The 13,840-nt window shown below is 39.2% G+C and overlaps 1 pseudogene; it reads left to right on the plus strand.

Moving 5' to 3' along the window:
- Positions 1-351: 351 nt before the first annotated feature.
- On the plus strand, positions 352-9,596 carry LOC149043676 (uncharacterized; annotated as a pseudogene).
- The last annotated feature ends 4,244 nt before the right edge of the window (positions 9,597-13,840 follow it).

Here is a 13,840-nt window from a genome sequence, read left to right on the forward strand (position 1 = left end):
TCAATTTGAATTTGTCTGTCAATCTTCTTAGTGATGCCGGTGCTACATCTATTGCTGAGGCAATCAGGGTCAACAAGGAGTTAACTAATTTGAATTTGTTTAACAGTGGTATTAGTGATACCGGTCCTACATCTATTGCTGAGGCCATCAAAGTCAACAAGACGCTAACCAATTTGGAGCTTGTCCGGCAATGATATTGCCAGTGCTGCATTTGTTGCTGGGCAATCTAAGTTAGCAGGAAGCTAACCAATTGGCGTTTGTCTTAGAATAGTATTAGTGATGCCGATGCTCCTTTTTATGCCGAGGCAATCAAAGTCAGCAAGACTCTGACCAATTAAGATTTGTCTAACAATGGTAACAAATGTGAGCAAAACTGTGAGTGAGTTGAACTGACTTCTGGGGGATGATTGAAGTGACTGTACATTTCCTTTTGTACTTTTCCTTTTAAGTAAGGTTTTTTTAATTTTCCATTTTGCAGATGCAGGAAGGAGCTTTTTTAATTGTCCTTAGTTGCTCTTTGATTAGATTACATTCAAGTTATAATAGCTACCTATGTGATGTTTTTTTCGTTTAAGGTGATGCTTATGCTTCTGAGGTATTTACATTAGACGAAAAGAAGTGTAAAACGCCATTGTTTTTAGAGTTTTGTTATGAAAGGAATATCATAAGCATGTATCATCCACGAGCAGCAATATTTTTTCCATTCTTTATAAGCCTCGAGCGCCTCTCTTTCAATATAAACCAAAGCAAAAAAAAGTTTATAGGCATTGTTTTTATTTCTGTTTCGATCTGCACAGCCATTAAATGAAATTTGACCACTGGGAGGTTCCTAAAGGGGAGGTGTGCGGGGAAAGGGGATGGGTGGGGACACAACAGGGGCGAGGTAAACAAAGTGTGCTGTGAATAACTCTTAAAGGGTAATGTATTGCCAGCGGATGCTTGTTTCCACACAGGTCTGGGGCCTAATTACGAGTTAGTAGATGTGCGATTCGGCAGGCGAGGACGCATAGCCCCAGAAATGAAGGGATGATTGTCGGTTTCCCATGCAGGAAGATCTGGATTTGTACCAATTATACATTCTTTGCTAAAGAGACTGGCAGTTAGAGCTTGGTCAACACCAAATCGTTTGAACAAATTTTATAAGGAACTCTCTGAAAAACACTTTCATCAGAAATAAAGACAACGGATTTGAAACGTAAACCGACATCCTCGAAGTCATATAAAAATACTTTAAACAAGTTAATAGATTCTAAAATAGAACAGGACCCAGTTGTTCAAAGGGCGGATAACGCTATCCAATGAATACATCGCTATCCAGCGGATGTGTTAACAAAGAATACTGCACCATCCATCGGATGGAGATTTATGCAGTGGTTATCGTTATCGAACAATGAGGACCAGGTGGAAGACTGTTAGTTAGTGGAGTGATCTAAACAACGGGTAGTATTCACAGTTAACGACTTGGAGCACAACTCAGTAAATGTTTTTTTTCGTTGGGTTTTTAATTTCTAACAGCAAAAACATGTAAAGGAAACGAAACATCGCAAAATCTTAATGTTTCCTCAACAAAGCCATAATAGTGGGATTGGGAAGGACAGGAAATTGACTGCTGCTAAAGCAACACTGCTATGCTCCTTCACTTCTCGTACAGCCCCTCCCCTCCCCTCTCCTCCCCTCCCACCCCCCATCCACTCCTTATCCTACAAGAGCCATGATCCCTCCCTTAATTGCCTGACCACACAGGCTGTAAGGGGAGGAAAACTTGAAAACTCCATCAGTAAGTTTAATAAGAGCTTAGCAGAAGAAACAGAAAAGTAGTTTTCCCCTCCCCTCCCTTCTAACCCCCCCTCCCCCTTCCCCTCCCATCTAATTTGTTTTTGTTTTCAAAGCCCATTTCCAGTCTTTCCTGGAAGTGGCTTCCGATGTTTGACACCAACGTATCCTCCTGGGAAGAGAAATAAAAGGAGGAAACAATTCTGAGAGCAAAAGGTAGTATTTCTCATATACCAATGTCATATGTATTGCGCTGAACTGATTTAAGAACCCTGATGGCTTTTCCTTCTTTTGAAAGTCGTTTTAATCCACGCACCCTATAATGGAATTACAATCAAGCCATTTGCAGTAAACTGTGTAACTTTTTCGAAACTTCGTTTTCAAAGATGAGATTTCTGTTGAAATATCTGCTCCACTCCAATAAAGGAAGAGTACCACGGCATTATTATTAAAGTTTTGTTACCGAAGCGATTCCATTGACATGCGATATTAAGGAAACAGGCCTAGGATGGAAGAAGTTTGCTTGGATGCTAAGGATTTGGTCGAGATAATGCTAAAATACCTGGGGTGAAAGACAAAAGAAACAAGTTATACAGGTTAATAAAGAGAATAGTGTTTAACAAATAGAGAAACCTTGACTGTGCTCTGTTCTGTTATAAAGCACGCAGGAAGCGGTTAGAGCACGAAAGAAGTGTAGGGAGAAACACGAGACGTGGGGGGGGGTCACATGGTTTTAAGGAAGGGAGGGTGCTCAGTCGTCTCTAACAGAGTGTAAGGGAGTACTATAGAAGATTGACCACCAATTCACTGTCAATGAGGGGGAATCATAAATTTTATCGTGGTGTAACCACCCCCCCCCCCCCTCATAGGCGATAAATAATGAGCCACCGCTAACAACATGAAGCGAGTCTTTCTGAGCGTTTGACTCGAGATTATCTTCAGATTTATTACTATTGAGTTTGACACAGATAAAATGAAAGTCATGGGAATACGGTCAATAATTCTTCAGTATAGCTTTATAAAGTATTTATCAGGTAAATTTTATGCTTTTCCTTTGTAGCTTCAGCTGAATACATTTGAATACAACCATCTCGTAATTAAAAATTAGGCGCAGAGTTTCTTTGTCTAATCCTCGCAAGATTATCCGACTCTCTCTTTATGTGTTAATTGCGTACAATATTCTGATCAGGTCCATCTATGTCAGTCCCTCTGGCCCAGTCTTTGGACGGGTCGACGATGGAGACGTCAAAGGAACAGACTCAAAGGCTTGGTTTACAGTTTAGCTCTACTGGTCAGATTCCAACAATTAGTCTTGAGAAGGAGGAAAGTTTTGATTGGGATTAAGTTGCAACTACGAGCGTGGAAGGTTAGAGTTTCAAAGGGGTAGTGCGTGGGAGAGGCGGATTCCTGCCACTAAAAACTTTGAAAATATAAGAGGACGAACGCATCATTCGTAGTTTTGGCAGAAAAACGCTATCTGACGCTGATACGCCCAAATATACAAAAAAAAACCACGAAGGATTATGTTACTACTATAGAAGGGAAAACATTATCTTTCTTTGCCAGAGGAAAGGTGCAAAATAAAGAGATCACCAGGCGAAAAACGGAAAGTCTTTAACTGCAATGTGTGGTGCGGAAAATCTACCGTGCGTGTCTTGTTTCAATCTTCAGATGCGTGACCTGTAGCGAGAGGTGATATGAAAGCAATCACGCGATGTTGTTTGGAAGCAACTTTAACGGCAACTCGTCTGCAGCTTAAAGAGAAAAAAAGTTACTTATTGTTTAGGTGAATCTTGATAGAGTCCTGAAATAAATTTTTTTGAAACGATGCTTTTGAGTTTGTGCTGCCTTACTGAACTGTTCGCTTGAGAGAAGGCTAAAGAGCTAGAGAACTTGCTCCTGGTAGGGGAGGATTGTTTATACTGCTTGCTACATTCAGTACATGTGCTTGACCTTGTTAATTGCCGAATCGCTTCTAGTCCCTTATCTTGTTCTCTAGCGCGTAAACCCCGCAAATTCGCTTAGTTATTATTTTATTTCATTGTTTTAAATAGTTTCGTTGTAATTTGTCTTCAGCCCGCTTTTGCATTTGCTTTTCCGTGGTTAGGAATCAGGGACATTCGCTCTTTTGTTTACTGGCATTTCTCATTTTGTTTTCATCTGTTGTTATTGTAATTGGACACGCGCCTTTGTTCAAAAACGTACTCGCTTCATTAGTTTCTGTTTGCACAATATTCGCGCAGTTTGTCATAATTCCAATCAGTTTATTGCATAACAACCTCTGTTCCTTTTACTACTCATGTTGTTGTGCTATATTTTACTTAGTTTTGTTCTCGTTTCGTTCGTTTGTGTCGCTCCAGTTATAGTTTCTATTTCATATTTTGTCATCTAAGTTAGAACAATTAGTTCACCAATAAGTGCTTTTCCGTTCCATTTGATTCTCTAAGATTCGCTCTAACCTTGCTTACTTGTATGTAGAATTCTCCTGTTGTTCAGTTGTAGTCGTCATACACGGTTTTACCGCAGCATTTTTCATCGTTTTTAATCGTTCATTTTACAATTTTCATTCGGAGATTCCTGATCCTTTTATTTTCATTTATCATTAAAGTAGGCTTTTCTTGTCAGTAAAGGGCTGTTGTCTTTAAACGATAAGCAGAATAATACATGGTTGCTTTCAGATATGGAATTTCTCATCTCACTCGTTCGCTGCACTATCTACGCGCGCCCTTGGAATAAGAGAGATGGTAAGTTTTAAGCTCGGTAAAGAAATGGAGAAAGATGTTTTCGTCTTGTCACAAACGTGGGACAAAGAGAAAATCTTTCTCTGTTTCTTTACCGCGCTCAAAACTTTACCATCTCTCTTAATCTATTTACAAACATGACGTTATCGACATCGCTGATCCCAGCCGTGTGCAGGACGCGTGTTATATGAACTTCGCAATAGACTTCGCTCACCATAGAGTCTCTGTGGCTCAGAGGTGGAGCATCGGAGCGCGGATTACGCAGGTCTGAAATTCGATTCCGTGTGGGGACTCAGATTTTCCTCTTTTTCCTCGTGAAAAGGCGAAAAATTTCTTTCTCTGTTGACAGGATACCTCGCTAAATAAGAAGTTCAGCTATTTTTCACTGAAAAGTGTTAACTTTACGTACATCCTTTATTGCTTTAATAAACAATGGGTGGATACAAACTTATTAAAAACTCAAAAATATAAAAATCGAGAGTAGAGTTGCGTAAAACAATCACAATCTAGATTGCAAAATTCAAGTGAAAAGCAAGCCAACTGTCATTAACGCCTTGAACAACTGGAAGTCAAGATACTTTTTTATCGTTACACAACAAATTAGCAAACGTAAATATCATTCTTCTTGATGCCTCTCCAGGTGTCACCGATTTCTTTTCCCGATGCCTCCGTTGGTTAATATAGCAGTAAAAAATATTATTATAGTCAAAGCGTTTGGAAAATTCCTTAACTTTTTTAATTAGCGAAGTATAACTTGGTGACATTTTGGTTTTACAACACGATTCTTTTCTGCAACTGCAAATGATTTGTCTCCATATAAATAGTTAAAACTTGTTTCTCCGCTGACCACTCACGTTTTGGACTATTTTTCTTTCCCGGCTCGTCGCCCGTGATATATGAGTGAATGAGTGAACTTTATTTAAAACAGGATGGCCACAGCTGCGCGGCTGTTGCCCAGAGGGGCCCTGTATCCGCCTAAAATTATTACGATATTATAATCAATTACGATAAACACTCGTAGTTTAAAAACTTATGGTCTAAGAAATACTGAAAAAAAAAAAAAAAAAAAAAAACTGCAATATCACATGTAGTAACTCCCACTCCCAACCGCATCGTCTGGAAACAAAGCTTCAAAAGCCGTTAGGAATTTCCTGTAGATCGATTTAAAAGTTCGGACCAATCAAGGAATTTGAAGAGCAGTAATTCGCTTGTTCATGCAATGCGCGGTTAAGTAGACATGTGTCACAACAAGGCGAACAATATAGAAAACGCTTGTAGTATCGGCACTTTTCCTTCGTTGTTTTGGTAGCCATTTTGGAAATGTAGCCGGGCATCTTTTTGGTAGTTAGCTCACGTGTGATCTATTATAGAATAGTGTATACGCAGATACGCTGGTCATAAAATCAGCCGTCCATTGTTTACAATGCTGGAAAATATTGTTGGACGATTCCCGCTTGCTGGCAAGTCTCTCCAATTGATATACTTTTGAACCGGGTTTATATTTCCGGGTTATATTTCCGGGTTATATTTCCTTAAGATTATGCCCGAAAAGAGATTATTTAATGCAAAATAATCTACACCATCTTTGCTTATTACCGATCGCGCCTGTTGTTTTTGCAACCTAACACCTTTGAGCATGCACAGTGTCACCGATTCGAGAATAAGGTCGACTTCCACGGTTGTCCTTCGCGAAAAAAAGATACTGTTGACGCCTAGTTACAGCGTAACCACCATAAACTATGTATCAGTGGCAAAGTTATGAAATGCGCTACAGGAAAAAAAATTCCTTTTAGCTTGATCTAATCGTAAACCGACTGAGGTGCAAAAATTCCAATTAGACGATGTTTCTTTGAGAAAATCAGGTATCGGCACAGACCGCACAATAAAATTTCTGCACAATTCCAATCCTGAGAGGTTGCTCTTCAAAATCGTGCGGGGGTTTTTTGATATTGCTATTTGTTGCTTTGCAATTTTTCTGTCTATTTTGCTTATCAGAATTTTACCAATTTCGAAAAACGGAATTCCCCCACACAGTTTTTTTTTATAGATTATTATCTTGGGAGTCTTCTGACCAAATTTCAAGGCAATTCGTAAATTTCATACCCTATTAATTTCTTTAAAGAAGGTACGTTTGCGGAAAAACGGGGTGGGCTTTTTGCATCCAAAGTTTTGGAGGGGTAACCACATGTGGATAAATGTCAGTATCTGAGCAAATACTTACCTACCCCTTCCCCTAAGAGAACGTTGACCATAACTTGTCATCAGTTGACTTTTGTTCGGTCGTTGGAGGGGTAGGTGCTCAGTTGTTCACATAATTTCCTGATTATACCCAAGCAATAATAATGTAAGCAGTAGAAATAGAACCAGTGCTTGTCAAATAATATGGTTCTCGATTATACTAAAAAAAAAAGAAAGAATAACTGACTAATGAAATTATACGTAGCTCTCGTTCACCTTCGTCCCTAGCGGCACAACACAACGTCAGTCGTGTTTGCCTAATTTTAACTACGGTTCTTCCAATACGTGATAGTGAAAAAGTTTTTACTACTGGCTGGAGGTACAGCTGGCATATTTTGTCGACTTTGCCCATATTACTTTTCCGCATTCTAAACGAGTCGTACACTCCTTGGAATTACTATTTTCGGGAATAAATTTACATTTTCTCTTTTTTTATTTAGTCTTGTACCTCTGGCTGGTAGGAATTAGAAATCAGTTAAAGAAAACAATTTTGCCATGCAATCATCATTTAGCAGAAAACAAGGTGGTTATTACTCCTTGGAAAGCATAAATGTAAGTCTTCTGTGTCCTCTACTTCATTGTATTTGTACAAACAAACACACCCTGCACAACTATTTTCCCAGTTTGGTCCTATTTTTTTTTCAATTTTTCAACTATTTACTTTCTCGCCTCAGGGCAGCCTAAGGTCACAGAAAACTGGCTTCTACAGGCTCATGGAATAACATATCTTCAAACATTACAATCACGTGTTTGTTACCAGAGCATTTTTTTCTTCGTTGCTTATCAGCTGCATACCTGTCAGAGCCCTGATTGAAATCATTCTCCCTTTTTCCAGTGATAGTAAAAGGAACTTAATCATATGTGATCCTTGGTGGAGACTTTGAAGTCTGGGGATCATTAAAAAATACTTTTTTCCCTTTTATTTCCACATTCTCTCTAACAAATCAGTGGGGCATTAAAGAGACATTCATTCATTCAGTCATTCATTTATCAATTTTGTCTGGTAGCCAATCAGTCAGTTAGTCAATAATATAAGTCTGTGCGAGAGACATGTGCTGTAGGTATTGACTTTTGGGTCATATCTGAAAAAGGGTATTGACAACCACATACAAACCCCTCCTTTTTCAGGTTAGCCACCACATTTTAGCTATTGAAGTTCTGCAATGGTTTTATTTTTTATTCCTTTCTATCTTTTCCAATTTTTGCAAAAAAATAAAAGAAAAAAAAGCAAGGTAAGTGAATTACGCACCTGTGTTGGAAACTGTACGATGCGTTAATTATTCTTAATTTAATTGACATTTGTAAGAGATTTCCTATATCTATACATAACTAAACAGACATGTATGCAGCACGTGTTTTATCGCGCCATAAATGGCACTGTTCCAAAGCGTAGTCGTAAAATCGTTAAATCAAGTGAATAAACAGTGACTTAATAAGGAAGCGTGGTACAGCTTTTTCACGTTTTTGACACACCTGTCTTTCAAAAATAAAAATAAAGAGTAGATTTAATTTGCGATTTTTATGGAATGTTTTTGAATCCCTTGGTCTCCTCATGACCACTACACCCCTGCATCCCTCCATTTAACATTCCCCCTCGTAACCAGAGTTCATCTAAGGCGCCCCTCTGACTTTAGACTTACCTTTGCCAACACCGTAACAGTAATACATAACAAAGCTAGTTGTTGTTACCACTTCGTGTTCGTGCAGTAGCTTCTCGGCTGATTTTAGGGACTTTAAGATGCATTCTCTACTACGGCGACCGGAAGTCTATACTTAAAACCCATCGGACTGCGCATGTCTTAGGCGGGAATTCATGCCGTAATCCTGCCATCTGCTTCGGCAAAATCGCTTCGTTCCCGTAGTGGTGAGTACGTGAGAATTTGCCATAATATTTTTTCTGAAGTCTTAATTATTTGAATTTTTTTTTACTTGTGATTGAATTACTTACGTTTCTTTACGAGTTGATAAATAATAGCTGAACGAAATTTGGTCAAAATTTATCTGTAGAAAAAAGATGTCAAAACCAGGGACAGTTCTTCAGTTTGCTTTTCCGGCACTAAGTTGGTGGGTACTGATAACAAGTTATTAGAAAGTTCATTTATTTCTGTTAATTTTTATTTTTACAACAGGCCAATTTAGTGGACAACAGCGCACCACGTGTTGTTGTGCAAAGAATTTTTGGTACAAGAGTTTTACAAGTTCAGGAAAGGAAGCAATGAAAGAGGAAGAATTTGGATGCAAATTTCCGAAAACCTCAACAGTGTGACTGCAGTCAGATTCAAAGTAAATCAATGGACGGTGAGAGAGAGATTTGACTTGCTACTCGGGAGATGTCGACTGCAAAGTAGCTAAGAAGCAAAAGCAAGTGGTACATCTCCCGAACCAACAGAGTTCAGCGTACTGTTAGAAGAAATTTCCGAGAGAGAAATTAGTAGAATCAATGAGAGAATCGTTTAGCAGCAAGAGCGTAGAAACAGATCGCAAAAAAACCGAGATGCGTTCCCAAGCCTTGGAAAGACTTGATGAAACTAAAAAAAGGCCAATGAAGACTGTGAAAGAAAAGCGAAAAGGCAGCAAAGAAGCGGAGCTGATGTTACCGAATTTCCACGGGAAAAGTCAGAAAAGGAGCCTAAGATCCGTGAAGAGGAGCTTGCCTTGTAAGCAAGAGAAGTTGAAAACGAAAAAGAGAAGCAAGCGCAAATGTTTAAAACCCAGGAGGCTATGATTGCAAACATGGCTTAACGAAAAGATCAGATGCAAACACTTCAAATGGCTTTTTTGCAGAAACAACAACAACAAACACAGGCTATGATGGTGTTGTCAGAAAGACTTGCGAAAAAGTAATTACTAACTAGTTCCCCGACAGAGATGACATTGCATTGATTTACTCTTCCTTGTAAATTTATTGCAGCTTCAAGTTAATGATTTTGTTTGTTAAATTTCATTTTGCATTTTCTGTTTTTTTAAAGTAGGAGTAAATTCTGTTGGGTTCTGCAAATATGATTTCCACCTATTTTGCTGGAAATTTGTTCAGTGGTTTACATCATTCAAGATATATCTTAAATGAATAAATTATTTTAGTGCTCACAATTATACTTTCTTTGTATTCAGTTTTAAAAAAAGGCATAGTATTATGCAAAGTAAGAAAAAAGGTTCGGGAGAGTTTACACCGAAAGAACTTAGAAGTGTTATTTTCATACAGGCAAGTGAGGCTGTTCCTTAAAAGTGCGCAAACGATATTGTTAGATGTTTTTTTTTTTAACACTCGTTCTGTTGACTATTTCTTCGTTCTCTCCTTTTTCTACGCAAGTTACTATAACGGGAACTAGCTCAGATCTCTCAAGGAAAGTGTGGGTCACCTCTTAAAAAGGTGACGCTTACTGAGCTATCAATCTCTAACGGTGAAACAGAGAATTAACTCTGAAGTGTAAATTAAAGTGCTATTTAAACCCATGAATAACCCACAGGGCGTTAGCCCTAATAAAGGGAAACAGGGAACCACACGAGGCAAAGAAAAAATCTTTTGACCTCGGTGAGAATCGAACCCACGACCTCCGGATTAGATCTACCGTTACTCTGCCGACTGAGCTACGAGGTCGCACAGAGAAAGTCGGGGACGATTTAGGATGGTGAATCGCGGCGAAGAGAAAGTAAGGGTACATATGAATGTTGTGCCGCGTAGCACTGGGAACACAAATGGTGAAACAGAGAATTAACTCTGAAGTGTAAATTAAAGTGCTATTTAAACCCATGAATAACCCGCAGGGCGTTAGCCCTAATAAAGGGAAACAGGGAACCACACGAGGCAAAGAAAAGATCTTTTGACCTCGGTGGGAATCGAACCCACGACCTCCGGATTAGATCTACCGTTACTCTGCCGACTGAGCTACCGTCCCCGACTTCCTCTGTGCGACCTCGTAGCTCAGTCGGCAGAGTAACGGTAGATCTAATCCGGAGGTCGTGGGTTCGATTCCCACCGAGGTCAAAAGATTTTTTCTTTGCTTCGTGTGGTTCCCTGTTTCCCTTTATTAGGGCTAACGCCCTGTGGGTTATTCATGGGTTTAAATAGCACTTTAATTTACACTTCAGAGTTAATTCTCTGTTTCACCATTTATCAATCTCTAACCTTCGTCATCCTTTTACACTTAATTAGCGAATCACGTTAAGCTATGCAGAACGGAGTTCACATACTAAGTAGGTACCTTCGGGATGTTTACGCTTTACAAAATCATTTTCTACCTTAAATTTCTGAATCTTGCTGTCAAGGTTGGTCATATCTAAAACAAGATTGGTGATATAAAAATGATAATAAACTCACTAACAGAATTATAATCATACTTGAAAAGATATCTTAAGAGAAAATAGTCGTCGAAGACTGTTACATAACAGCAGAATAAACAGAAAATTCGGAGAAGAAAGGGCGTGCCCAAGGTACTGCCCCTAAAAGAGCTACGTGCTGTTCATATAAGTTACCTGATTATGAATTCAGTGCGGAGGATGAAAGGTACTACTTGTTGACACCCTAAGTCACCTCTAAGAAAAAGAGGTGTCGAACGTGCTAGATTAACATTTGAGAACTATTATCCTGATCGGGAATTCGACAACTGGAATATCAGTGGTAAAAGTATAATGAGGGTTATTTCCAGGAAATTCCTGTACGGGATCAATTTTTTATAAGGTAAAGTCATTCTTCTTCGTAATTATACATCGTTTCGCAACCTAATGGCAATATACCAATATTTAGCCGCAAATTGTAGTTTACGCAAAAACATCTTTCTCCATGTCAAATTCGCGATCAAATTAAGAAAAAGGCGACCGAAATTCTACCTGTAAGGTAAGACCGCCAAAAGGAATAAGAAATGATCTACTGGCTTATTATAATTTTTACTGAATGGCTTATGGCAATATCTTATTTCCATTCATTTTCCAACATTTAAATAAGTCAAAACACACCTATCATGAAAATGCTTGCTAGATGCCAATTTTGTCTTTTTAGAATATGCATTTTCCCTACTGAGCTCAAAACCAAATTTTAAGTTCTTTTGAAAATCTAAAAACTTGAAATAGTTTACAATGTCTCCGAAGAGCCATTCCACAGAAGACCTAACAAAGCTCGTGGCTTCGCTATATATCTCCATCTGAGCCGTAAAAACTGCATTTCTGAATGGGCTTTGGAGGTTCACCCGCAAAGAATAAGCCGGATCACCATATATACACAGAGGCCGTCCAGCTGGCGAAAGGGCATATGGGTTGAGATCTGCCAACAGGTTGGAGTCTGCCAACATCTCAGCATCATCTTTTCTTCCCTCCTGAAAAATACAACGCAGGGACCGCGTAGCAAGTTTTTGAGCGGGGGGCGATTTTTGACTCCGTTATTTTTTGTTAAATTTATTTTTGTTTTTGCAAAAAAGTGGGGGGGGGGGGCTAAGGCCCACTCAGCCTCCCCCCCCCCTCTGCACGGTCCCTGTTATGTTAGTTGATAACTCAGAATTAGTAAGTACGACGTAAATAAAGTTGCATTTGCTGTTGCCACACTCTTAGAATAAATCATTTGTTAACGGTCAAATACAAAAACCATACTAACACATAAAAGCAAACATGAAGATTGAAATGCAAAAATTTTAAAGCACTCGCTAACAGGTCCAAACATATTAGCAATCATTCCGTCTGGGGTTACGATTGACTGAAATTTTATAACATGGATACGTTTATGCCCGATGTAGACGATTCTTTGGTTGCATTCTGGTCAAGATATAGGCCGAACAGTTCCGTGGACAAACCCGACGCAGTTATCCAGTGGTGCTCCTTTTTTGTGAACCACAACGGCGTAGTATTCTAGATTCCTGAGTCTTAGTAGCTGATGGTTCCATCGTTGAATAAGATGACCGTGAGTTCCTTAAATGTAAGTGAACACTTCATTTGTTATCATGCTAATAACAGGAACAGGCTTGGCGAACAAATGTACCATGTCGCTGTACCGACATGGAAAACACATGCGTTTTAACAGCAAACATAAAGCTTCTTCTCCATCACAAACACTCCTTTGGCTGCATCTAATATTACGGTATGTGCATTTTTTAAAGTCTAAACTGTGCCAAACATTCGTCGTCGCTAAAATTTTTGAAGTCAAATTCAGAGAACGAGTCATACGGAAGTTCTAGGTTTTGCGATTCGTAGCGAGCTGAAAGCAACAAAAATTCGTCACCACTAATGTAGTTCATCTTGTAACAAAGACGGAATAACTCTCTTGCTTCCTTGAAGGATGACATTTTTGCCAATAGAATGACTGCACAACAACGCTTTGAGCTCTGAGCTTTTTGCCGTAGTGTCGCTGTAACTTAACAATTCGTATTTGGAGGGAAATATGCCGTACCCACCCTAGTCTATCGCGGCCAAGGTAGCCGTAGTACAGATTCACCATACCGTATCTTAAAGTCCCTTTTTACATCGGGCACAAAACTAAAAGTCTTAGAGACATTTTTAGATGACATGGTTCGAAGATACACGACGAAGCTGATATTAAGATTGAGGAAAATTACTCTTAAAAAGAGATGTCTTCAAATTGACTTTCCCGCATTTCTTGCTATGTACTGACTGAGTTTGCGCGTCTGTATTGCGTTATAATCTAACTTGTAATCCATTTGACTTCCGTTTCCGGCCCCAGAAATATGGGTACTCTGGTGCATCCCCACAGGGGATAAATCAGTAGAGCCCGACCTTGATTATACTTAGTAGCCTTAGGAAAAGAATCCAAGGTTGATAAACAAGAAAGAGGAGTAGAAATCTGTCTGTTACAAGTTATTTTTTATTTGCGTGACTTTCATTTACGCGCGCGTGATCGATCGGTGCTTTTGTTCTCATTCGACACATTCGCAAGTTTCACGCATAGTTTAATCCGAATGGAACGTTTCTCCGGAAGAAAAGTTTTTACAATTCATGCAATTGTCCTAGGTGTCTAGCATAAATGGAGTTTTCAACCATAAATCGCACCATCCATCATGTTGTTCAGGCAATTTGCCGACTATGATCGTGACACTCGGTCCCAGTCTCAAAACGAAGAAGAGCATTCTAGTCCATCCTTCAAGTGA

Source organism: Pocillopora damicornis, chromosome 6 (assembly GCF_964200805.1).
Source record: "Pocillopora damicornis chromosome 6, jaPocDami1.2, whole genome shotgun sequence".
Taxonomy (NCBI): domain Eukaryota; kingdom Metazoa; phylum Cnidaria; class Anthozoa; order Scleractinia; family Pocilloporidae; genus Pocillopora; species Pocillopora damicornis.